The sequence below is a fragment of the Pan troglodytes genome, chromosome 15, assembly GCF_028858775.2.
Source record: "Pan troglodytes isolate AG18354 chromosome 15, NHGRI_mPanTro3-v2.0_pri, whole genome shotgun sequence".
NCBI lineage: Eukaryota > Metazoa > Chordata > Mammalia > Primates > Hominidae > Pan > Pan troglodytes.
Window position 1 is genome coordinate 32,406,290 of NC_072413.2, and position 27,928 is coordinate 32,434,217.

Sequence of the window (27,928 nt, forward strand, 5' to 3'; positions counted from 1 at the left end):
CAATCTGCAAGCAGGAGAGAATAAAGCCAGAATGTGGTGAGAACTGGCCAGGTCCTGACAGCTTTTCAGTTTCTTGTTGCAATCTCTTCTGGATTCAGGAAGTTCCAGTCTCTGCCCTTAGGTTCTATGATATTCTTATACCCTGGATCCTCATAATAAAGGCTTCTTTTCAGGTTAACAAGCTCAAAGTGAATTTGGGAACTTACAAGCAAAGATTTCTCAACAATACCTGCATCTCTCTGTGTCTGTTTCAGTCTTCTCTTCCCCTGTTTTCACTTCCTATCTCTTCCTTCACAGCCATTCTCCTCTCTCTCCCCATCTCTCTCCTGTCTTCCCCCACCCCACCCCAACCTCTGACTCCCTCATCCCAGCATTGCTTCACTTATCTGCTCCCAAAACCCAAACATGGCTACAGCAGCCTCCTTAATATCTTACCACCAACAAAGCCACCATTCAGCAGCCTAGCTCTCAATTCTAAATTCCTAGGAAAATTTAATGAGCCAGCCATTGTGTCATTTCCCCTAAGACCTCTGGATCTGACCAATTAGATCCAGAATCCCATATAAACACAGGTGCAGGGTCCACAGCCACTATGGGGAGGCATGAACTAAACATCCTAAATACCAGTATGCCCCAGTGAGGACTTCTATATCTCCCAGTCAGATTTTATTACTACTCCCTGTATATTTCCATTATATCTTGCTTGTATTTCTAATGACCTTGTCATTTTCCATTGTATTAAATCTTATATATTTATTTGATGTTCCTACATCAAAACCTTCTTGGGGATATGGTGGGCATACTGTAAGCACTAAAACATTAACTTGAATTGAATCTAATTTGTGTACATGAATGGGATGTGTCACATCTGCAGTCTGATTTTTGATAGGTGGTTCAAGAGACGATATATACTTTGGGATGGGGAGCCTTTCCAAAATAATTTTTCTTCTATATTTCCAATTATTCTGTCCTCTCTGATCCATAGAACTTTACATATATTTATTAAACACTCATCATGCTGAGTAAGTACCGAATGCCTCAACTGAACTATGAGGTCTCTGAGGCCATATTTTGTTTGTTTGTTTGTTAATCTTTCAATCCTTAACCTAGTACAAGCCTGACACACAGAAAATGTGTACTGAATATTGTTTGTTGAATTGGGTTGAATCCCAACCCATGTGACATTTGGGCTGAGGACATCTCACTTTCTGGCCATCATTTACCTGGCCTTCTGAGTCCTTTTTGAGGGTGAGTACAGTAAAGCTTTTCTTAGAAGCCAGTTTTGGCTAGACTACAACCTTCCTTCTCTGGAAGGACGCTCTTTGTTTTATTACAATAGAAGAGCATGATAAATAATGTTTCCCATAAGAAACATGCTTCCTCTTTTTGACAATTTTGACAGCCTATTGTTTAAGCCTGAAAAAGTAGTCCAGAAATAATTTACAGAGGAAACCTGGCTCAGGTGTCTTCCCCAGATGCTACTGGTATCTTGAGACCATCCAGAGAGGTAATTTACACACACATATGCATGCACGACAGAATTTAAGTGGGTTTTGTGTTTCCGAGGTTGTCCAAACACTAACATTTGCCATCTGGTCTGCTCAGATGGCTGCTTCTGGTGTCTGCCCCAATGTCTGGGTTTGCTTGCTTTATTCTTCAAACATTTACAAAACTTAAGCACTGCACTAGGCACAAAGGATGCAAAGATGGAATGTGGCACTCTCCACTTTCAAAAAGTAAGTCACAGACCATGAAAAAATAATTGCATGAGGATGCAATAAAGTAAAACTACCACACGCTAAAGTGAATCTTACAACACAATTCATTCAATGAGAGTGCAGGAGAAGGATCCATTAAGTCTGCCTGGGCAAGGCAAGGAAGAGTTCAAATTGGAGACAACTCGAGATCATCCACAGAGTAAAATGATCAGAAGACAAAGGAAAGAATCCAAGGAAACACTAATATTAAAGGATAAATGAAGAGGAGTCTATGGGGGAGACTGGGGAGAAGCAATCAAAAAGGTAGGAGGAGAAATGAGAGAGAGTAAGGCCAAGCAATGTAAAGGAAAGAGAAAAAACACATTAAGTTCAACAGTATTGAAAAGCCACCTAAAACAAGCACACACAGGGACCATGTGATTCAGCATTCTAGAAGTCATGCTGATCTCTAAATACCTGGTCTGTTAAGTATCTGCATAGAAACTTGCTAAAAGCATCTAAAATCTTGCTTCAAAGCATGGTCCAGAAGCATCTGCATCATTTGGGCACTTGTTAGAAATTCAGAATCCCAGACCCATCCAGGAGATTCATGTGCAGGTTAAAATGTGTGAAGCAACCACATCCTTCCTTAGAAAAGTGGCAGTTTGGGATGAATGATCAGATTGATGACCTGCAAAGAACTGGTTTCATAAGGACTCAAATTAAAAAATCAACGCGACAGTTTTACGTAACAAAAAGTAATATGTACAGAGCATTCTTATCCCTAACCTTGATTTAAACATCGTGAATCATGTGTAAGATATTATTATTACCATTTTACTAACCATGTAAAAGGAGCTTGAAGAGGTTAAGTGCCTTGTCAATGACTACAGGGATAATAAATGGCAGAGCCTGGCCTTGAACCTAGATCTTCAGATTTACTTGTAAGGAGGAGGGTTCTGTTCACTGGAAGGAGCAAGAATGTTTCTTTCAGGGTCTGAATGAAATATCAGCTAAGACAATTCAATTTTCTTTGCTCTCATTCTGGGCTTGTCAAGTAGGCTGCTGATGACTGATCTATCTGACTTCCTTTGAGTTTTAATTTTGAGATGGAATGCCCTGGAACAAAGAGAAATGACAACGAAAAAGACAAAATTTTACAAATTAATAAACTGACATTTTTGCTCATAGTTTTTTTTTTTCCTGAGTTGGCAGATGGACAGATTTTTCCAAGCTGAGTTCCTGAATTGTCAAAACTCAGAGTCTGCCATAACTCATGTGGGCTTCACAGTGAGCCACGATACTGTGAAGGGTTGGGAATCACAATGTCTACAGAAGTTGGGTCTGATTTGGGCCAACAGTATTACCCAAGAGACTTAATCTGGCAGGTAAGGAGTGACAGCAGATGCTTCTGGGTTGATACAATCATTTCTTCTGATCAGTCATGTGGACAAATCATGGTTTAATGGAGGCCTGTTTAGTTTGAAAGAGTACTTGGCCAATGGTAGCATCCCCTTCTTCTTGGGAAAGGAGTTGGCAAGAGTTAGGCAGGGCTCTAATGAAGTACTCCTGGGTTTAGGGGAGGGGAATAGCCCTTAATGAGAAGTGCAATAAATTTTTAAAAATCAAGAAAAACACCCAGCAACGTATCATGAAATTTAAGGGCATGGATTTTGGGAATATGTAGACCTGGTTTCAGGTCCCAGCACTTGTACTCACTGTGTGGCCTTGGGCAAATCATTTCATTTCTCTAAGCTTTAACTGTAAGACAGGATTAATAGTAATAACTACTTCACAAAGTTGTTGCAAAGATTAAGTGACAAAAAATTATATAAAACAGTTAACATAATGGTTTAACTCACAGGAAACATTCTAAATTAGAAGGTATTATTATCATCATCATTATCTAGTCTGGGGATTCCCAATGGAGTTAAGGTAAAGGCTCTGGTGGGTGGACCCGTGGGTGCCAGGGATATGCCCAGGCAGACCAGAAATGAGCAGACAAGCAGAAGACTTCACCTGCTACTGAAAATGAGGCTTTGGAAATATTACCAGGCCTGGTCTGGGCTGAACCAGCACACAGAAGGCTTTAAGTACTGCACCTGCTAGAGCCCCAAAGGCTGGACACAAACAGGTTTCTAGACAGGAAATTTATTCCTGAGGCCCAGCTTTGGCTGCTAGCCAGTCAGCTCTTTTCTCTTTGTAACAATGATAAAAGTTTTGATAAAGAAATGCCTTAAAACTGTTGACTACAATTATTTATGTCATTCCAGTCAGCCTTGTCTTTCTCAATCTTTGTCCCACCTCACCTCTCCCCTAATCTGAAAAAATACTGGAGAGTTTATTGGAAATGTCTTATAATTTATTCTGCGATGGGATGATTTCCCTAGAATATAAACAAAGGGAAAGGCCTTTAGGTGACTTAAATCGAGCTGGTAGGGGACATGATATAAATATTCCCTCTAGCCCTTGGGCAAATTAGAGAAGTAGATGATCTCCCAGGATTTCCTCTGATGAGATTAATACCCAAGATTTCCTGGTGGGCTTTGTTATAATTTTGGAGGTAAAAATAAATAAATAAACTATTTTCAGGGCTCCCAAGAGAGACCCATTGCAACCCAAGACTGCTAGTTAACTACCTGCTGGGACCAGGCAAATAAAACCTCCATATTACATTACTTGATCTAGCTGGCCGAAGCTGAATTCTACAGACCTGTCACCTGTCCTCCAGGCCCCAGGTCTGCACTCTCATTCTGCCGACCACAGAAGTGCAAATAGCTCTTAGTCAACAGGGAAATGATGAACTCTTCTTCTTGTTTTTATCTTCACTCTGCAGTATACAGACTATCCTGTTGCAGCAGAATTATTCTGCCCTTCCTCTTTTTCTAGGGGCAAAGTTTAGCCTTAGGCACCAGCTTTTCAGTCCCTTCCTTTTTACTTTAGGGACTTTTTGGTGAAATGCGAGAACTCAGAGGTCAAAACTATTAACATTGTCAAGGATGCCTTTTCCAGCCTGAGAGCTGGGGCCATAGCTTCATAACAGGGTTCAGCAAACGGTGGCAAGAGAGTCTGCTGCTACCTGACCTCTGTTCCTCCGGCGCAGAATGTAAATAGGTTTTATTTAATTAAGCAAAAATGATACAAAAATGTTTGCTAAAGTTGAAAACAAAAAAGATTAAATGTGACTGGCAGAGTGGTGGGTGGAGGGGGCAACCAGGAAGATCATAGTCTTCTTTAAGCTACAACCCTCAGGCTAAGGAAAGACCATAATCCACCCACCCACCTACCCCCAAAACTCACTCTTCCTTTTTCTAAAAATAACTGCTGGAAATGTGAGCCTTACTCTAATCACGCCAACTGAGAATGCTGCCTTCTTCACTTTTTATGTGTTTGTCAGTAAAACACACACACACACACACGCACAAATACACACACACTTCAATTGAGACCACTTCATACTGCTTTCTTATATAGGTGTCAAGTCTCCTTTGGCCTTGAGCTATGTTTTCCCTTTAGGAAGATATCTTCTTTCCTCCCAGACCATCAGGAAATTCTGGGGGCCTGGGTAGTCAGTCTCTTTGAAGCTTGATTCGTCTAAAATAAAAAGAAGGCAAAATACTTCTCTGAATCCCAGCTCTCCAGGGCTGGTGATTTGTAGCCATTAACAGGGTTAATTAAGCCTCTTCCTGATGGAGCCCTTTGTTTGTCCTCTCAAATGTCACATGGGTCTTGAGGGGAGGAAACCCTATGTCAGCTTCCACTTAGAGAAGACTAGGAACTGACCCACCCAGCTGGGAGGCCAGGGTGTAGATTTCATTTACACTTGCCCTGGTTTTCCTCCACTCCCACTAGTTTTCCTTAATTTCTTTCCCCTCTATGATTCCAGAGGGAGATAACTCAAGGTTCCAAGAGACAGCACCTTAAAGAAAAAAAAGAAAGAGCAAACCTCAGATGACCACAGACCCTTGGCATCCCTCCAGTTGCTGCAGCTTGAGGTAATCACAGTTAGTACCAGCACATGAGGGTTATTTGCAAAGTATCAATCTGTCAACAGGCACAAAGAACTGCCTGTTAAATGCCAAAGGGACGCATGCAGAGACCCTGTTATGTTTCAAGTTCTAAAAGCAAATCCTTATATATGCAAGGAAATAATCTTTCAACTAAAACAATAAAAATAAATAATCTGGCAATATCTACCACCAAGATCTTGAAAACAATATCATCAAGGTTTCTAGCTTGAAACTGCATCCAAAAAAATTTTTATTGAGTGCCTACTATGTGCAGACTGTGATGGGCAGTGACAGTTCTTCTATTAGTTCCAAAACCTGAGCTTGTTCAGTTCAGGGGCTTGAAATAGAGCATTTGACCCAATAGAAATATATGTTCAAGGCGGCTATTTAGAATTTTACAGAATTTCAGAGCTTATAGGGGACTTCAGAAAAGTTCAAAGTCCAGGGAGATGAAGTGACTTGTTCAAGGTCAGTTACATCACTCCAAAGCCAAGACTAGAACACAGGGTCTCCCCTAAGGTCCAATCTAGGGCTCTATTTCTCTTGTACTTCATGTCTTTAGCTTGCCAACCTCAGAGCCACAAGGAGGGAGACAGACACTTTAGCAGCAGGGATGGGAGGTACAGACGGCATTAGAAATATCATAACTGAGGCTTGCTAGTAGGGAAAACAGCTGTAGCTGCTACTGCTCAAGTCACCAGAAATAGTTGGAGAAAAACAAATATCAAAAGAGCCTGTCTGACACTGAAATATGGAACAATGTGAAGAACAGAATAACCGTAGCTAGTCTCCCCCAGTGAAATACGCTGCTCAGTTAGCCACTTCTTTGTGTAGCCCCCTCACACTAGTCAAGTGCAATGGAAATAACCACACGACTTCCACGGCGTAGGAAGCCTTGTATCTTTTACCTTCAGATGCTCACTGTTGGATACATCTTCGCAGGACCAGGACATTATGCTTTGAGAAGACCATGTTGTCACATGGAGAAGCCCTGTGTTGGCACTTCAGTAGGACAACCCCAGCTGAGCTCTCATCCAACAACCAGCACCAACTGCCAGCCCTGCGAGTGAGCCTGTTGGATGACCAGCCCCTTCCAGCCTTCAGAGTACAGTAGCCAGCCCCCACATCTGACTGCCACTGGAGGAGAAACTCTGAGGAGAAACCCCAGCTACACCCGACTAACCCAAAGAACCATGAGAGATAATAACTGTGTTTTTATTTTTATTTTCATTTTTATTTTGAGACAGTCTCACTCTGTCACCCAGGCTGGAGTATAGTGGCGCAATCTCAGCTCACTGCAAACTCCACCTCCTGGGCTCAAGTGATTCTTCTGTCTCAGCCTCCCAAGTAGCTGGGAATATGCCACCATCCCTGGATAATTTTTGTATTTTTAGCAGAGATGGGGTTTCACCATGTTAGCCAGGCTGGTCTTGAACTCCTGACCTCAAGTGATCCACTCACCTCGACTTCCCAAAGTGCTAGGATTTCAGGCAAGAGCCACCACACCCAGCCCAATAATTGTGTTTTAAACCACTAAAATTTAGGTGATTTGTTACACAGCAATAGATAACTGAAGCAGTTCCTTCACACAAAATGGGGCAGACGGGACAATCTCAAAGGCCACCAGTAAGACACCATTTTCAGCTAAGAACTTCCGTGAAATTTTTTTTTAAAAATAGGACAACCTGAAAAAGAGAGGCATACACTTTTGTGGAACAAATGCCAGCAAACTCTGAGGCTCATATGAGCAAATGACCAGACACATCAGACATCAAGGACACCAAGGGGAAATAGAAACTGTTCAAAGCTGAATTTAATGAATGCCCAAGGGTATTCATTATGCACGTCACCCCAGCAATAAATACTCCAGAAGTAAATCAAATGGAGGACGAAGCAGAAGAGCGAAGAAATGCAAAGAGTAATCAAGGGGAAGAAAGAGGCATATGCTCTGCTTGGTACAAAACCATCTGGAACACACCAGAGCAGGGTGAAGCATTGTGGGATGAACCGAGTATCAGGCTTTGGAGACTGAAGAGATTGCCCAGTCGTTCAAAGGAGTAACAAGCAAAGCGAAGACAGATAATGAGAAATACATCAAATGTACATGGAGAGAGATGTCAGGGCAGGAGACCAGAGCTCTGAGAGTGACAAGGAAGGGCTTTTATGAACAACAGCAGCAACACAAGCTAATGGAGCGATTATCACATGATAACCAGGCTTCGGTGCTAAATGTTAATAGTCACTGCCTAGGTTGGACCTTAGAGTAATTCAGCTAGTCAGGAGATCTTAGAAATCGTCAAGATGTCTCACTGGGTCCCAAAGTTCACAAAGGGCACAGCTGGAGACCTGGTTTAAAAGAAGCTTTGAATTTTATTCTTTTCTTCAATGATCACAAAGATTAGGAAGCAACTGCCTGAGTCAGACTCACTTGTTCCAGGAGGAGATAATCTGATGGAAATCAAACCTGGCTGAGAATAGGGGTTCTAATGACCTCGGGGACTGAGGGCCTCACTGGAGAGCGGCAACACTACTTTGCAGATGACTTCAGTTCTGTGTGTCCCAGCACTATGATAATGGCACTGGGCCCATTGCATTCTGATACTAACACTTCATTTAAGTCTCTGGCAAGGCCCCCTCACACAGTGAGGTAAATCAGATGAAGATTATTAGTCATATATTAAAATAAAATATCCTTAAGAGGGCTTCTACTATATACCAGAAAATGGGCTAGAAGTCTTACATAAATTCCAAGAATCACATGACATTGTTATTACCACCTTGGTTTTATATGTAAAGAAACTCGGGTTTAGAGAATTTAACTTACTGGCCCAGATGACACAGCCAGTAATAATAATAATAATAATAATAATAATAACAGCAAATATTGCACTGAGTCAGGCCCCATTCCAAATGCTTTAATATATATTAATTCATTCCATTTCCACAATAACACTGTGAAATGGCCTTATTACTAACCCATTTTAGATACTGAGCAAATGTTAGAACTCGGATTTGGTCCCCACCCTGAACTATACTGTCAGTCAAGCTAGAAGTCCTGGGGCATCCATGTCTGGCTAACTCTAAAAGCTTTTATTCTTTTCTTTGTACCCCACTTCCCCGCTGACCTCTTTGACAGGTTTCCAATATAAAGATATCTAAATTTAAATCTCCATAACTTGAAGAATTCTTTAAAAAATCATCCTGAACACCATCCAGGGCCCTGCAATTAGCTGCATAGATTATGGTGCAGGGAAATGTAGCCTGCTGCCCATTTAAATCCTGAACTGCCACCCAATGTCGTTGTTACTGGCCCATGTTAAAAGGGGAAAGTGATGCTGACAAGGCCAACTGTTAGACGTTGAAGTTGGCTCTTGGGAGTTGTACCTGTGAAAGCCAGAAGCAAGAACAGCTCATTGAATTATGGTTCATAGAAGTTGGGAACAGCTCACTGACAAAGTCCGTATCTTGATACAAGATAAGCCTTCCAGGCTACAGTAACCAAAACGGCATGGTACTGGTACCAAAACAGAGATACAGATCAATGGAACAGAACAGAGCCCTCAGAAATAACGCCGCATAGCTACAACTATCTGATCTTTGACAAACCTGAGAAAAACAAGCAATGGGGAAAGGATTCCCTATTTAATAAATGGTGCTGGGAAAACTGGCTAGCCATATGTAGAAAGCTGAAACTGGATCCCTTCCTTACACCTTATACAAAAATCAATTCAAGATGGATTAAAGACTTAAACGTTAGACCTAAAACCATAAAAACCCTAGAAGAAAACCTAGGCGTTACCATTCAGGACATAGGCATGGGCAAGGACTTCACGTTTAAAACACCAAAAGCAATGGCAACTAAAGCCAAAATTGACAAATGGGATCTAATTAAACTAAAGAGCTTCTGCACAGCAAAAGAAACTACCATCAGAGTGAACAGGCAACCTACAAAATGCAGAAAATATTCACAACCTACTCATCTGACAAAGGGCTAATATCCAGAATCTACAATGAACTCAAACAAATTTACAAGAAAAAAACAAACAACCCCATCAAAAAGTGGGCAAAGGACATGAACAGACACTTCGCAAAAGACGACATGTATGCAGCCAAAAAACACATGATAAAATGCTCACCATCACTGGCCATCAGAGAAATGCAAATCAAAATCACAATGAGATACCATCTCACACCAGTTAGAATGGCAATCATTAAAAAGTCAGGAAACAACAGGTGCTGGAGAGGATGTGGAGAAATTGGAACACTTTTACACTGTTGGTGGGACTATAAACTAGTTCAACCATTGTGGAAGTCAGTGTGGCGATTCCTCAGGGATCTAGAACTAGAAATACCATTTGACCCAGCCATCCCATTACTGGGTATATATCCAAAGGACTATAAATCATGCTGCTATAAAGACACATGCACACGTATGTTTATTGCGGCATTATTCACAATAGCAAAGACTTGGAACCAACCCAAATGTCCAACAATGATAGACTGGATTAAGAAAATGTGGCACATATACACCATGGAATACTATGCAGCCATAAAAAAGGATGAGTTCATGTCCTTTGTAGGGACATGGATGAAGCTGGAAACCATCATTCTGAGCAAACTATCGCAAGGACAGAAAACCAAACAGTGCATGTTCTCACTCATAGGTGGGAATTGAACAATGAGAACACATGGACACAGGAAGGGGAACATCACACTCTGGGGACTGTTGTGGGGTGGGGGGAGTGGGGAGGGATAGCATTAGGAGATATAACTAATGCTAAATGACGAGTTAATGGGTGCAGCACACCAGCATGGCACATGTATACATATGTAACTAACCTGCACATTGTGCACATGTACCCTAAAACTTAAAGTATAATAATAAATAAATAAAGAATTCAGCCACAATTTATATCATAAAAAAAGAAAGGTGAATCTCTGATTATAACATGAATTTTTAAAACTCTGTGTCAGCTTTTATAACCTTAAGAGAAAACAATAAAAATTAATGAAATATTTTTTAAAAAAAAAAGATAAGCCTTCCAGATTGAAAAGGCAAGTAATTTTTTTTTATTACAAAACAAAAAAGCACAGGTCTGTGGAGAGAAGACCAAGCTGAAAATATAGGCACAAATCATGAGCTGCTAAAGAGAACAGAGCGACTGAAGTTCCAGACACAAATTCACCTGCTTGGTTCCCACTCAGGAAAAGGCAGGAGGGACAAGGAGACAGGTGCAGTAGGAGACGTGCCTCTCCTGCCCATGGACTCTTGTTTCCCCTCTAGCTGTGCAGAAGCTAACAGCCTACAAATTTTTATTAAAAATTCCTTCTTTCTCAAGTTAATTTCCAGGCAACAAGGGCTACACAATCTAAGGTCGCTGGGGTTTTTATTTTTACAACAGAAATGATTTAGTTCCTGAGTTACTGGAAGCAAACACCCTAATACCTGAGAAAATGTCAAAGTTCATAAAGTCCAATGACCCTATGTTTGTGACATTCTTCACCATGCCAGCCCCCATGCAAACAGCCAGATTCAGAAGAGGCAGGAGAGCTTCACAACTGAGAACCATAAAAAAGTATCATTAATTCCTCTTTATGTGCATTTCTCCATAGACTTGGAGCACATTTCTCATGCAGTTCTCACTTGCTACCTGCCAAGGAATGTGTTTTCAATACACAAAACCCAGAAGGCTCAGCATGAAAACAAACACAATATTAGAGTTCTCCAAACACTAATTTAAGAGTCAGAACAAGTCTTTGTAGAATCTGTCAAGAGAGGAGCATCCCTGAGAATCAACTAGAAGAGATTAAAAACAGAAAAGGTATCACAACTAAAATAGAGTTCATAGTCCCCCTGGGGGTAGCAGGCACAGCAAAGAGGCCCTTTTGTTCCTTATGGAGGGCACAGGGAACAACACTGACTCACAAACCCACATGCATACACTATACACATGTGTGAACACACCCATCAGTCTCAGATCTCCTCATCCCTTCCCAGCTGTCTGATCTGAAGACCTTTAGGCTGAAGGCCGACCATCCCCTAGGTTGACCCCAAATGAGCACTTTAGCAGGAGTCTTATAGCCACATGCAAATGTTGCTGCGATAGTGGACTATCCAGCCTCACTGTGGTGCGTGGCATGAGGCCCAGGGTGCCTAGGTCTTTGTATTAGTTATCCATTGCAGCACAGCAAATTACCCCAAAACTTGTTCACCTGAAACAACAAGCATTTCTTATTTCAAAGAGTTTTTGAGGGTCAGAAATCCAACCGGGTCTTTCATGAGGCTGCAGTTGCCTGAGCATCATTTCCACAGTGTCCTGTTGGTTCACAGAGGTCAGCCCTATTCAGTGTGGAAGGGAACTACCCAAAGGCATGAGTCAGGAGGCCATATCATTTGGGGCCCTCTTGGACAGTGGCTCCCACAGCTTTACAACTGCACTTCACCTGGTTCCTAGGGCACCGCAAGTCCTGGTGGGTTCCTTGGCCTGCATCCTAGTTCTTCTGCTTGGTAGGCCTCAAACAGCCAGCTGAACAGTGATCACTTGTGACTTTAAGTACTTCTATTGTGTTTGAAACTGAGATGATATTAAGAATGTATTTTAGAATTTAAAATATTTTCAAAATAAAACGCTGCCAACTTGGGCAAATTACCCAAATTGTTTTGGTCTTGTTGTCACTTGTTTGTTTATTGTTATTATGAAATTTAAGACTATAATTTTCTGGATTTTTTGCCAGCTGAAAGAAGATCTGTGCTTCATATGCCATTATTCAGTTGCTAGATTTCTCCATTTTAATTGAATAACTACTTGGTAACCACAAGTGCAGTTATCTTTGCATGGATATATTTTAATGATATGGTTACTATTTCTGAATCTCACCAACCTGTAATTATCAAGAGGTCATATTTCCTTAAATACTCAAGAGTATTGGTTGGCTACAAATAATAGAAGATCCCATGAAAAGTGGCTTAAACAGTAAGATTTTACCTTCTCATTGCCCATGAAGTTCCACATCTGTGTATTCAGCAGCTCTATGATACTATCAAGGGCTAAGGTCATTTCCACATTCTGTTCTGTCACCCTCAGCACACTGGCAACTCCTTCTCATGGTTGCAAGATGGATTATATCAGCTTTTTGGCTTCATAGCATCTCATGGCCACACCCAAAAGCAGAAAGAGAACAACTTTCTCATTGGCTTCTCATATTTAAGAACAAAGAAACCTTTCCCATAAATGATGGAGAAAATTTCCATTTGTTTCTCACTGACTAGAATCGTATTGCATGCCCATTTTTTCTTTTTATTAGGAAGGGGAATGGAATTGCCATGATGGGCTTAGACAAATCAAAATGCACCTTTCATCCTGGGGCTGAGGAAGTGCCCAACCTCCCTTGAATATGGTCACTCAATATCTGAACTAATTAAGGCACCATTAATAAGGAAAAAGAGGGTCTTTGCTATTGAATAGGTCATCAATAATACTGAGTCAATAGTTTGAGCCCTCATCAGTATACTGCCAGACATTGACCTCTTCTTCTTAACCCTCAATGTTACCCAGATATTTCTGAGCGGTCCCCCAGGAAACTGTCTCATGTACGCTCAAGAAGAAGTAATGACAAGATCACTTCTCTGCAAAAGAAGTACCAATGGGCCCTCGTGCTCTCCCCCAGAATTCACAGCTAACCTCCACATGAAATAGCAGAGGAAGTTTCACCTTAGTCTAAGGCATGCTTCTTAAGTCTTCTTTTTCTATCTCAGAGTTGCCCTCTTACCAGGATGATTGACAGTGAGAATATCCACTCCCTTCAAGGGAAATCCTACTTGTATCTGCCCACTTGCCATGGAGGGGAGTTTAGTCCTGTGGCTCTCATGAGACAATCACATCAGAAAATAATAACTGAATATCAGTAAAGTCAGGTTTTTCAGCCTGGAATAGCATCATGTGCACACACATCAACAGTGCAGCCAATACAACTTATACCAAGCCAAGTCCAAGGCATTTTCAAAGTTTCATCACAAGTGTGATGTGAAGTTCAGGCCTGCCTATCTTTCCTGGCATTTTGTGATCTCCGGTTCTGATGTCTTTGAACAACTGTTTAAGTAAGAGCACACACATAAGAGTAAGCAATAGTAAAAGGTAAGAGTAACAAACTTTTCTCTGTAAAGGGCCACATAGTAGTAGTCTAGGTTTCGAGTCTCTCTCTAACAACTACTTGCTATTGCAGTAGGAAGGTAGCCATGGACAATATGCAAATAAATGAACATAGCTGTGTTCCAAAAAAACTTTATTTACAAAACAGGCAGTGGGCCAGATTTGTACCACAGGACATAGTTTGCCAACTGCTAACATAAAGACTGGCGCAGCCCAAATCTAAGGAAAGAAAAGCTTTCTCATGAAGAAACAGAGATATCTAGAAATCTTTACTTTGCTAAAATATACACATTGTTTACATTAGTTATATTTAAACATTTACTTTCAGGAAAACCTTGAGTTGACGGTTTTTCCCCCCAACAATGGCTAGGTACTCAAAATTTTGTTTCCAGAATAAGAGTTCTAAAGCTAAGTTCAAGCTTTCACCTCTTAGGAGGCAGATACTGTTTTAAATTTTAAGTAATAATTTTTCCAGCTTCTGGGAAAAAAATCTATAAAGTTTAGGGAAAAAATTAAATTTCAAGTTTCATCCAAAACATCATATCACATCTTCAGCTCACTCTTAGAAAGAATGCAGTGTCCTCTAGAGTAACTGGCAGACTCAAAATCCCAACGCCGACTTCCACCAAACATCTGATTCTATTACACACATTGTAAAATGAAGCCACGGCAATCCCCAACTGTCCAATTTGTCAAGAGACAAAGCTGTGTCACCTCCAACCTCCAGACATTCCAGAACCACCTTCTACCACTCCACATACTACAAACACATATTTTACCAGAGAATTGATTCCCAAACTTAACAGATTTCTAAATGGCTGATTTTACTACATGATTTTACTTGAAAGGCACAGATGCTCTTCTCAGCACCTCCCTGGAGAAAACAGTAACTCATCCTCTGCCACCATCACCACTCTAGCAGGAGGATTAACTCCAGGAAATTTTAATCTCCTTTAAAATAATGCCCATTGATTGTACGTAGTAAACACTTACTGTCCTGATCCACTCTCATGTGTACTTACTGAAATTTATTTACTCTCTCCCATCATCAATCATGGATGCCCTGCTCAGAAAGGCACTCATACAGTCTCGGCGAGCTTGCAGTGCTTGGAGGAGCCCTGACTTTACCCTCAGGTCCAGGACATCTTCAGGTATATTCTCCCAGGTGGGCAGCAGGTATCAAACATACCAAAACATGGAGACAAGATATGAACGAGCAAAGACGAGGAACTGGCTATGGCTAAAACCCAAGACAATGGGTGAGTGGGAAGTTGTTATTTTTTTACATTTAGGTCACTGAACTATGTAAAATAAAAAGATTATTGAATTTACTAAATGCCCTATATTGTTATAAGAACAAGGCAAATCATAGCTTTCAGCCCCAACCAATTTCCTCATGAATACCCTCTAAAAAGCAGTGTGATCACTACTGTCTTAGTCTGTTTTCTGCTGCTATAACAGAATACCACACACTGGGTAAATTATAAGCAACAGATGTTTACTCAGCTCATGATTCTGAAGGCTCAGAAATGTAAAATCAAGGGCCCAATCTGGTGAGGGCCTTCTTGTGTATCATAACATGGCAGAAGAGCAAGCAAGCACACACAAGACAGACAGGAAAAGGGGGCCAAACTCCCTCACTAACCAACCCACTCCCAGATCCAGGGTTTGGAACTGGGGATAAGTTGAGTCAGAGAAGTCTGGGTCTGGGAAAACAAGTGGATGATGAGGTTTGAACAAAGACTGTGGGAGGTAATGAACCTTGTAATCACAGTCAGAGGCTGGAACTAGATGACCTGTGTTTCAATTCCTGTCCTGTCCTTGAACTGTGACCACAGACAAGTCCTTTGATATCTTTAAACTACATTTCTTTGTCTATAAAATGATATTGGTAATTGTAGCTACAACCTCAGGGAGTAGTTGTAAGACTTAAATGAGGTAATCCATGTAAACCGTGTTTGAAGGTTTCCAAATAGGTTGATTGTAAATGGTCAATAAATTCCTAGCATGGGAATAAAATCGGGACTTGGGCCCTTATAGAACTAAACAGGACTTAAAGGACTGACATGCAAAGACCTAGATACAAAGCTTGGCCTGAGGCTGGATAATCACTCCCCAGGGGGAAAATGAAGATGAGATACAAATACTATTGGGCAGAGGTGAAAGAAAGATCTGTGACACCCCAGAACAAGGCATCTCCAGGTGCTATGGACATTCACAGCACTGGGTGCTGGGCATTTCGGAGATAAGGCACCAGAATCGTCAGGGTTCAGGCTAAGGCACCCAGCTACTGGAAAACTGAGGTAGAAGACAAGGATCCAATTGTGCCGCCAACATCAGAGGGTTGCCAGAAAGAGTGATGACACCAAGTTAGGGGGCTGCTGATGTAGGATTGGGCCCAGATTCAGGTGCAGGGCTAAGCATATAGACACTGGTGAAGGAATCCAGCTGTAACAGTCAGAGACAGAGCACAGAGAGTGAAGAAATCAGGGTACCTAGAGGGTGAAGGGATTGGGGGTATCTAAAGGTCTCTGCCCACTTTTGGCCATAAACAACATCTCTACCTAGCAAGCAATATGAAAGAGGCCACAAAACTCGAACCTCCTTCCTCTAGGATCAGAGTTGAGGTCTGCCCTCTGATATCCCTCTTCCTCTCTCTGGTTATCCAGCATTTGGCCTCCACTGCCCAGATCTCTAGGCTTTGGCTCAGCTGATCATCCTGGAATTGACTCCTCGTGAGTCTAGACCTGAAGACTTTTCTTCTTAGCTGCAGTGACAGTCCCTTGCCTCTCGACTTGTACTGTCCCTTGGTCCCCACAATGAGAAGATCAAACTCCACTGAAGCTTGTGCCCCAAACACCCTGCTGTGACAGGTGTCAATTGATAATTATTCCAACTCCACAAGTTTTTTTTTTTTTAAAAAAGGAATGTTCTAATGACACTCATAAAAATATTTTTTCTACTCTCATTGTTTTCATGTTGCCCAAATAAAGATAGCTTTGCTTTGTTTGCCAATTCCAATTGCTTAGCAATGGCTGCCTGGGATGTATGCATATTTTTAATGATTTAATTTTCTTTTTGTTGGTTTTATTATTATTTTAAGTTCTAGGGTACATGTGCACAATGTGCAGGTTTGGTACATATGTATACATGTGCCACGTTGGTGTGCTGCACCCGTTAACTCATCATTTACATTAGGTATATCTCCTAACGCTATCCCTTCCCACTCCCCCCACCCCACAACAGGCCCCGGTGTGTGATGTTCCCCATCCTGTGTCCAACTGTTCTCATTGTTCAATTCCCACCTATGAGTGAGAACATGTGGTGTTTGGTTTTCTGTCCTTGTGACAGTTTGCTCAGAATGATGGTTTCCAGCTTCATCCATGTCCCTACAAAGGACATGAACTCATCCTTTTTTATGGCTGCATAGTATTCCATGGTGTATATGTGCCACATTTTCTTAATCCAGTCTATCATTGAGGGACATTTGGGTTAGTTCCAAGTCTTTGCTGTTGTGAATAGTACCACAATAAACATACATGTGCATGTGTCTTTATAGCAGCATGATTTATAATCCTTTGGGTATATACTCAGTAATGGGATGGCTGGGTCAAATGGTATTTCTAGTTCTAGATCCTTGAGGAATCGCCACACTGTCTTCCACAATGGTTGAACTAGTTTATAGTCCCACCAACAGTGTAAAAGTGTTCCTATTTCTCCACATCCTCTCCAGCACCTGTTGTTTCCTGACTTTTTAATGATCGCCATCCTAACTGGTGTGAGATGGTATCTCACTGTGGTTTTCATTTGTATTTCTCTGACAGCCAGTGATGATGAGCATTTTTTCATGTGTCTGTTGGCTGCATAAATGTCGTCTTTTGAGAAGTGCCTGTTCATATCCTTCACCCACTTTTTGATGGGGTTGTTTTTTCCTTGTAAAGTTGTTTGAGTTCTTTGTAGATTCTGGATATTAGCCCTTTGTCAGATGAATAGATTGCAAAAATTTTCTCCCATTCTGTAGGTTGCCTGTTCACTCTGATGGTAGTTTCTTTTACTGTGTAGAAGCTCTTTAGTTTAATTAGATCCCATTTGTCAATTTTGGCTTTTGTTGCCATTGCTTTTGGTGTTTTAGACATGAAGTCCTTGCCCATGCCTATGTCCTGAATGGTATTGCCTAGGTTTTCTTCTGGGTTTTTATGGTTTTAGGTCTAACATTTAAGTCTTTAATCTATCTTGAATTAATTTTTATATAAGGTGTAAGAAAGGGATCCAGTTTCAGCTTTCTACATATGGCTAGCCAGTTTCCCCAGCACCATTTATTAAATAGGGAATCCTTTCCCCATTGCTTGTTTTTGTCAGGTTTGTCAAAGATCAGATGGTTGTAGATGTGTGGTATTACTTCCAAGGGCTCTGTTCTGTTCCATTGGTCTATATCTCTGTTTTGGTACCAGTACCATGCTGTTTTGGTTACTGTAGACTTGTAGTATAGTTTGAAGCCAGGTAGCGTGATGTCTCCTGCTTTGTTCTTTTGGCTTAGGATTGTCTTGGCAATGCAGGCTCTTTTTTGGTTCCATATGAACTTTAAAGTAGTTTTTTCCAATTCTGTGAAGAAAGTCATTGGTAGCTTGATGGGGATGGCATTGAATCTGTAAATTACCTTGGGCAGTATGGCCATTTTCATGTTATTGATTCTTCCTATCCATGAGCATGGAATGTTCTTCCATTTGTTTGTGTCCTCTTTTATTTCACTGAGCAATGGTTTGTAGTTCTCCTTGAAGAGGTCCTTCACATCCCTTGTAAGTTGGATTCCTAGGTATTTTATTCTTTTTGAAGCAATTGTGAATGGGAGTTCACTCACGATTTGGCTGTTTGTCTGTTACTGGTGTATAAGAATGCTTGTGATTTTTGCACATTGATTTTGTATCCTGAGACTTTGCTGAAGTTGCTTATCAGCTTAAGGAGATTTTGGGCTGAGACGATGGGGTTTTCTAAATATACAATCATGTCATCTACAAACAGGGACAATTTGACTTCCTCTTTTCCTAATTGAATACCCTTTATTTCTTTCTCCTGCCTGATTGTCCTGGCCAGAACTTCCAACGCTATGTTGAATAGGAGTGGTGAGAGAGGGCATCCCTGTCTTGTGCTGGTTTTCAAAGGGAATGCTTCCAGTTTTTGCCCATTCAGTATGATATTGCCTGTGGGTTTGTCATAAATAGGTCTTATTATTTTGAGATATGTTCCATCAATACCTAGTTCATTGAGAGTTTTTAGCAAGAAGGGCTGTTGAATTTTGTCAAAGGCCTTTTCTGCATCTATTGAGATAATCATGTGGTTTTTGTCTTTTGTTCTGTTTATATGCTGGATTATGTTTATTGATTTGTGTATGTTGAACCAGCCTTGCATCCCAGGGATGAAGCCCATTTGATCATGGTGGATAAGCTTTTTGATGTGCTACTGGATTCGGTTTGCCAGTATTTTATTGAGGATTTTTGCATCAATGTTCAGAAGGAGTCTCACTCCATCGCCCATGCTGGAGTGCAGTGGTGCAATCTCGGCTTACTGCAACCTCCATCTCCCAGGTTCAAGCAATTCTTATGCCTCAACCTCCCCAGTAGCTGGAATTACAGATGCGCACCACCATGTCCAGCTAAATTTTGTATTTTTAGTAGAGATGGGGTTTTACCATGTTGGCCAGGCTGTTCTCAAACTCTTGACCCCAGGTGATCCCCCCACCTCGGCCTCCCAAAGTGCTGGGATTGCCGGTGTGAGCTACCGCACCCGGCCGATATTTGAAATTTCTAGTATTATGACTATGTAAATGCTATTCACAGATGAGCCATATATTATTATAATCACTTTTTCTTTTTTGTACAACTTTATTTTCCCTGGAATTAATAATTGCCTTGTTGTCTTCATTTCCTTAGTTTTCTATGTATTTATCACTAGTTTAATGCCTATCTTTGACAGTTGTCTAAATCTCCTCTCAAGGTATTCAATATATATTCAATTAATTCTATTGTATTCAATTAATTCAATTAATAGTCTATTAATTTTGTCTTCCTGAGGAAATGTGACCTAGAGCTTTCTGACCTGCCCCAACCCCTCTATATTTTGTACACTCACTGTCTTCCTGGTGTCTCCCTTCATGGTTCTGAGAATTCCTTTTGCTCCCAGTTTCCTATGCCTTATCTCTTCCTCTTTCTTTGTTTATACCTTATTTTCATGGAACTCATCTACCAGTCACTTCCTAAGAAGAGGTATGTGGGAAGGAAATGGTTTTGAGAATGTGTGTATCTAACAATGTCTCTATTCCCGTCTCCCATCCAACTGATACTGTGAACAAGTATCAAATGCTAGGTTGGCAATCATTCCTCCTTAGAATTTGAAGGCCTATAGCTCTATTGTTTCTAAATTCTAATTTTGCTGTTGAGAAGCACAAAGCCATTCTGATCCTAATCCTTTATGTGGCCTACTTTTCTCTTTCCAAAAGCTGGTAGCATCTTCTTTGTCCTCAATATTCCAAAATCCCAGAATGAGATGCCCTTGGTCTAAGTCTACTTTCATTCATTTTAAAGGTACTTAGTGAACTCTTTCAGCCTGGGAACTTACGTCCTTTTCTAGAAAATTTTCTTGAATCACTTGATCGATGACTTTCTCCTCTCTATTCCTTCTTCAGGAACTCTTATACAGATGTTAGATCATGTAAACTTGTCCTTAGAATTTTTAAATAAATATCTCATCCCTATTTTTCATTACTTTTTATTTTTGTATTTTTTCAGAGATTTGCTTAACATTATCTTCAATATTTCTATTGAGTTTAACTTTTTGATTATACTTTAATATTTTATATGTCTTACATTCTAAGAATCTATTTTTTGTCCACTAAATGTTCCTTTTTAAATAGTATTTATTTCTTATTTCATGGTTACAATATCTTCTCCTGTCTCCTTGAGGTATATTAACTATAGCCTTCAATTTTAAAAATTTTCATCTCCTGGTTTAGTCTCTGCTTCCTCCAAATTGCTGTTTCTGCTTTCTTTGGTCTCTCTCTCTCTCTCTCTCTCTCTCTCTCTCTCTCTCTCTCTCTGTGTGTGTGTGTGTGTGTGTGTGTGTGTGTGTGTCTCATGTTAGAGCCTCTCTATGGATGTGTAATCTTTGGTTATCTGCTCATATTTGAGTGGGGACTGAAAAGCTGATAGCATGTTCACCCTAAAGAGTGATGAGAATCTCATTAATTGCTTCCAATTACAGTCACCCAGTCACCAAAAAGGATCCAGTGAGTGTGTCATTGAACAGTGGATTGGTTACCATTCACAGCAGGAAAGAGGAAATAAATGGACAAAATCCACAGCAGGTTACATATAGGAGAAATTGTCAGAAGAGCTCTCTTCCAAGTCTGGAAGTATTGAATGTATTTCTACTGAAACTGAGAATGAGGCAATAGACTGCCTTTCCAAATGGCTTAAGGACAAGCTTAGCCATCACTTTCACCTGAGATTTCAAATATTCTTCCAGAGAGAGATTTACTGCACTACGTAGAGATACCAATAATTTCCCATCGAACATACACCTTCCTTGGAAGACCTATTCACATCCCTGAAAGAACAGTCCTGTGTACCCCTCTCCTCCACCACACCTGAATGGACCATAACTAGACCTAACTCAAACTGAACACTGAGATTCTCTCTCCCAGGAAACTTCAAATAGGACACTGAGAAACACAATTAAATGGTAAGGATTCCTTGAACTGAAAGGTTAAATAGGGTCACAGCAGGAGTTTGTAGCATGACCAGACAAAGAAAGTTCACGAAACAGACAAATAATACCAATATAAGACAGTAGCCGAAGACAGCAGATGTGTAGAAAGAGCAGAAATAAGGGACAGCATAGCCTCGTGCCACAAGAGACTGAGGAGATGGTTTCAGGTACTGACTTAACAGATGACCTGATACATGTTCCTTACTGCCCTGTGTCCTGTCTGTAAGTTCACATTGTACTTGAGCTAGTATGTGTAAGCTTCTATTCTTTGTCATTAAATGATCCCTAAAATATTCACTAAGTATAATAGTCAGGAATCAACAGGAAAAGATGGTCCATTCAAACACAGTAACAGAGGAAAGCTTAATAATGGGATTATTTACAAAGAAGGGCAGAGCATAAGGAAACCAACCAAGAATAATGGGGCACCTCAGGTCTAGCAAGAGCAGGGAGCTGATACCACCCTAGAGCTGAAAGGGCAAGGGACAGGAGCATCTGTCTGAGTCTGGAGAGAGCAGGGACTTTTTGACAGGAGTTGTGGTCATAGGTAGATGGACACAGCCAACCCACAGCAACACAGCAGGAAGGGAACTGGCAGAATCAACATCCTGACCTTCCACTCTGCCTGTCCTCCTGTCCCTGTAGATGCCTCTTTTGTCAAACCTACTAGATGACAGAGGGCAAGGTAGCCACTGATACAGCCCATGAGTGGGTGAGAATGGAGAGTGGACTGGAGAGGCAAATGGAAATCATCTAGCACACAAGGTAACTTCCGTGCACATTTGCAGGAAAAAACTGGCTCTCTTCTCCTTGACCCTGGGTAACCTTTTTTTTTGAGACTGAGTCTTGCTCTATCGCCCAGGCTGGAGTGCAGTGGCATGATCTTGGCTCACTGCAAATTCTGCCCCCCGGGTTTAAGCAATTGTCCTGCCTCAGCCTCCCAGGTAGCTGGGATCACAGGTGCCCGCCACCACGCCTGGCTAATTTTTATATTTTTAGTAGAGACAGAGTTACACCATGTTGGCCAGACTGGTCTCGAACTCCTGACCTCAAGTGCTATCCACCCACCTCGTCCTCCCAAAGTGCTGGGATTACAGGCATGAGCCACCATGCCCAGCCGATAACCTCTTTTTGGCCCATCTACTAAACTAGAGGTGGAGAGAGCACAACTACAATTCAAACTTATCCCAGTCAAATCCAGCTTGCTTTACAGATGATTACATTTAATTACATTTAAAATTTATAAGCATCAATTTTTTAATCATAGATTCAAGTTAGACACGGACTTTCTTTTTTTCTTTTTTTTTTTGTTTTTTGTTTTGAGACTGAGTGTCGCTCTGTCGCCCTAGCTGGATGTGTGTGTAGTGGCACGGCCAGGATAGTCTCGAACTCCTGACCTCATGATCCGCCTGCCTTGGCCTCCCAAAGTGCTGGGATTACAGGTGAGAGCCACCGCGCCCAGCCAGATACGGACTTTCTTTAGAGTTTAGAACTAGAAGTTCTAGGTTGTCTACTTATAAACACATACAGATACAAACATATGGAAAGCATATTTCATTTTCCTTCAGAATTTCCAAAGCAAGGGTCTTTCCTTATACTTCCTTTCCAGCTGCCCCAGAGCACCTTCTGCAGTGATTCTCAGTGTATGGGAGAAAGCGTAAAATAATCAGTGAAGGAGAAAATGCACATTCACAGAGGCCACATAAATTAGAGGTTTTCTTTTGGAAGAGAAGCTCAGAAATGTTCTAACTTAAGAATATTATATTTCCTTCCAACTTACCAACTTTCCTAATAAGAGCATGTCTAATCTCAAGTTATGATAGAAACTTGGCACAAGAAGGTTAGATGTTCCAGAACCACTCCTGTGGCTCCAGCGTGTCTTCATCTCCATGGCAGAGCCTTCTCAGGGCAGGCATTGGAAGTACCAGCAAGCTTGACTGCATATCACCACCGCTGTCTGTTTTTTGATGAGCAGATAAGATTGGTGATAGGGCCTTTCATTTTTAGGTTGTGGTCAGAAGCCCTGCATCACTGAGTCATAGTTAAAGCTGCTCCTTCTGGAGATGGTGGGAAACGAGTGGGTGTATCCAGCCCACCTCTTCCTAGATGAAAGCTGCCTAAGAAAAAAACACCTCAATACATCTGGCATGAATGAATCGGCACAGATTCCTGTGGTATGGAGAGGGGAGGCTGGGAAGAAATGTAAACTTGTAGACTCTGGGAGATAGTCTGGCCCAAATATGACAAAACAGAAAACACCCTGAAACTGCTGTTTTTAAATTGAAAACAATAATCACAGGATCCAGGATCTCAAAGCATAAGAAAGGAGGCCATGCGAGGCGGCTCATGCCTGTAATCTCAGCACTTTGGGAGGCTGAGGTAGAAGGACCACTTGAGCCCAGGATTTTGAGACCAGCCTGGGCAACATAGTGAGACCCTGTCTCTACAAAAAAATTTAAAAATTAGCCAGGCATGGTGGCGTGTACCTGTGGTCCCAGCTACTTGGGAGGCTGAGGCAGGAGGATCACTTGAGCCTGAGAGGTTGAGGTTGCAGTCAGCCGTGATTGTGCCACTGCACTCTAGCCTGGGCAACAGAGCAAGATGGATGGAAGGAAGGAAGGAAGGAAGGAAGGAAGGAAGGAAGGAAGGAAGGAAGGAAGGAAAAGAAAGAAAGAAAAGAAAGAAGGAAAAAAAGAAAGAAGAAAGAGAAGGAAGGAAGGAAGGAGAGATAGGCAGGCCTTCCTTCACATCATACTGGTGATATATATGCGAGCTGGGACCACATGAATTTTAACATCCTTCCTTCATGGATGAGAACCATTTGCATGGAAGTGTGATATCCCTACACGAGGTTATAATACTGAAGTTTTTCATCTGCTCATTATGATCCAAGGCTCCCAATACCCAGACTTTCAATTAGCTCTACTTTCTACTAATGGGCATTCATAGGAATGAGCTGATAGCAGCAACAGATTATAATTCTTGGCAGAATCAGTCTGCATGCCTTTCTAATGCTTAGTGCTAAATCATCACTTATATCACCACTATCACAGTTCCGAAGAGACAGGGGATATGGACAAAACTGAGAGGCAGGCGAAGGATAGAGCATCGCTAATGTCAATCTGTCTGACAAGGACAAGACACTAGGCCGCCAAGAAGATCAGTCTAAACAAAACAATGACCACCCATAGCTACAGGTCAGTAAGACCCAGTGAGCTACAGTACACAAAAATCTGTGCCTTCCCTGGAGGTTTGTCCCACAGAAAATAAAAAAAGGATCCAACAAAGGGGATTCAAAGGACTACGCAGGAGAGACTATAGAGTAGACATCATTTATTTATCCTGGCTTTTGTTAGGGTAAATAAAAGCAGAAAACTTCCCTGGTTGGCAAATCTTTCGCACACTCCAGAAATTGCATTGTATATGTCCAGTGACATATTCTGTCTCTAGTGAGGAGAGAGAGGAAAGGGACATTTGAAGAGAAGAGTGCCAAATAGGTCTTAGTGAAGTTTCAATCTGTGAGATGAGATTGTGTTGTTCATTCTGTCCTACAGCGGGGACAAACATCTGGCAGAAAATATCTATTAGTGCTTTCTTTGAACTGACCTCTTGAGTGAACAAGGTAGATTGCAAAAGAGTGTTTTTACTATGATTTCATTTTATGTAAAATTATAGATTTGAACACAAATATAAACAAAGATGCGTAGAAAGATGACAGAAAGAATGTTGCAAAAGTATGAAGAGTTATCTCTAGATAGTAACTGTTCAGGGGATTTCATGATTTTCAGCATTGTTTCATTTTCTACAAGGAAGAGGTATTATCTTCATAAATAGATAAAACTAAATAACTTTCTTTAGACTAATCAGAAACCAGCAATATTCAGACATTTTATTATAAAAGGCAAAGGAGAGAATAAACATTTATCAGCTGCCTTCCTTGCACTCAGGACTATGTTTGGCAACAAACCTCATGAATTATTATTTTTCTTATTTTACAGATAAGAAACAAAAGGGCAGAGAATTTGCCTAACTTGACCAAGACCTCTACCAGTATTTTCAACCTTTCAGCAAAGGAGAAATCCCAGAGCCAAGATGCTCTTTCACTCAGCTTGAGAAAGAATCCCAGGGAAAGAGGGAGTTTGGGATGGAAGGCACAAGTGCAGGCCCATCTCTCCAAGTCCCCACTGAGAATCCCTCTGACTACTGGCAGAGCCACATGTTGTGAGTCCATTAATACAGAGAATATTGCCCCCTTAGCTGAGGTGTGGCCAAAACAAATGAGAGCAAGATGCTTTGTGATCTTTGAGTAGCAGGACTAGCTGTGAGGAGTCCCAGTGTCACCTGTGACATGTGTTCTGGGGAACATCCACAGTGAAGGCAGCAGAGCCATTATTTGAGGTCTAGTTGAGGGTCACCCCACATCAAAGCACAGTGCTAGCAATCAGGATTACCATGGTAACCACTTGAAATAGCTAAGCTTCTCTGGGCCTCAGTTTCCTCAACTGGAAAGCAAAAGGGTTTGCCTAGAAAATCTTTAAAATCCCTTCCAGTTCTAGGAATCTATCACCCATGATCTAATCCCAGCCACCACTTCTGTCAGAGTCATTAGACAATTGCCCTAGCACGTTCAACTGGTCCACCAGACATTGCTTCGGGGCCTAAAATTACGTGTGGTAATGCAGAGATGGAAAATCTCTTTTGTAATCTGCGTAGGATTTTGCTACCTACTTAGCTTAGTTTCACAACCCACAATTATCTTTGAAAAACAGACAAGTCAATTTACTCTCTCATCTATGTTCCAGAGGGGGGCCAATCCCACACTCCTCCTTCTTACAGAAAAATCCCCAAATCTCAGATAGGAGTCAGGATAACTCAGGAGATTTGGCAGTATGAGCTTGGAATCTTTCCCACTGGGTCCCAAACACTTTATCTCTTAAGAGCTGCTTTTGTAAGGCAGGCAAGAAAGGCTGAGTTAATACTGAGAATTTATGAATGGTTTTGCAAATTAAACAGAATTCTGTCTCTGAAAGGCAACGAGGAGAGTATTTCTGTTCTCCTGTTATTTGCTCACAAGCAAAAATTCGAAATGCCAATAAAAGCCCCTTAGTGCTTGCAGGTAGCCACTTTCTTATCAAAACAAGACAGAAGAGTAAATTGAACCATCCAGAAAATCACATATCCACCCCTTAATAATATTAATTGAGAAAATCTCAGACAGTGGCAGTGTGAACAATTATAAACATGAGATGCAGATGGCTGAATCACAATAATCAAACTCAATTGCTATTTGGAAAGAAAGAGCCAGGAATGAATTTAAATATGTGGTTCAGTGGTCAATTTCCAATATTTTCTCCTGTGCAACCCATATCCTGCTTTCAAAGGTAGGTGGGCAAAGATACTAAGTCTTCCAGATGGAGGTGGGAGGCCTTCTTTGAGTTGGAAATTCTGCATAAACAGCATCAAGCCACTATCCAGCCTCCCTGAGCATCTCAGTTCACCATGGAGGCACCATGAACTAGAAAAACAGTGACATCCCTCTCTTCTCACCCTTTGCAGGACAACTTGTGGTCCAGAGAAATAGGTTAGAAAACTTCCTCTTCATGGGCTCTGGAGAATCATTTGTGGTATTCACTCCAGGAAATCAATTTCTGAAGTCTATTTCATAGACTTTAATGAGTTCCTTATTTAAAAAACAACATTTGGCACTCTCTATTCAAATATATTTCATGCGTTTCTATTGAGTCATTTATTTGACAAACCATGTGCTATCTGCTTCCTTTTTGAAATGCTATATTTTAATTGGGTCAAGGATATGTGTGCTATATTTTTTAGAGAATTTTTTTCATTTCTAGAGAAGAGTTATATCTAAGGGTACATCTTAATCCAACATAGCAAGAGTCTGTTTACCTTCCCCGCCTTAGCATGTTCCACCTTTTAAAGAGGCTAATGAGTGACTCACGTTTTTGGCTGACTTTTTCTTGAATATCAGGTCTTCTCTGAGTGAGCAACTCATCTTCTGCACAGATACTGCATACCCACCCACCCATCCCAGCTTAAATACTGTTTGTCTTGCTTCCACTGATAGGAAAAATTATTCAAATTCTATCTTCCCACTCACTTTAGTTACGAGAATGGGTGAGGTTAAAGAATTTGGTGGCACCAACTGTGAGATTCACCTTTATTGTCTATCCTTTTGAACTGTCTTCCCACTCACTTCTCTAGCTACAAGAACGGGTGAGTTTAAAGAATTTGGTGGCACCAACTGTGAGATTCTCCCTTATTGTCTATACTTTTGAACATCTCACCATTA

General features: G+C 41.1%; 1 long non-coding RNA gene across 3 annotated transcripts in view; it reads right to left on the reverse strand.

The window, feature by feature from the left end:
- LOC104001998 (uncharacterized) overlaps positions 1 to 27,928 on the reverse strand; it is a 405,779-nt gene that overhangs the window by 205,450 nt on the left and 172,401 nt on the right. The gene's annotated exons all lie outside the window — the stretch shown is intronic.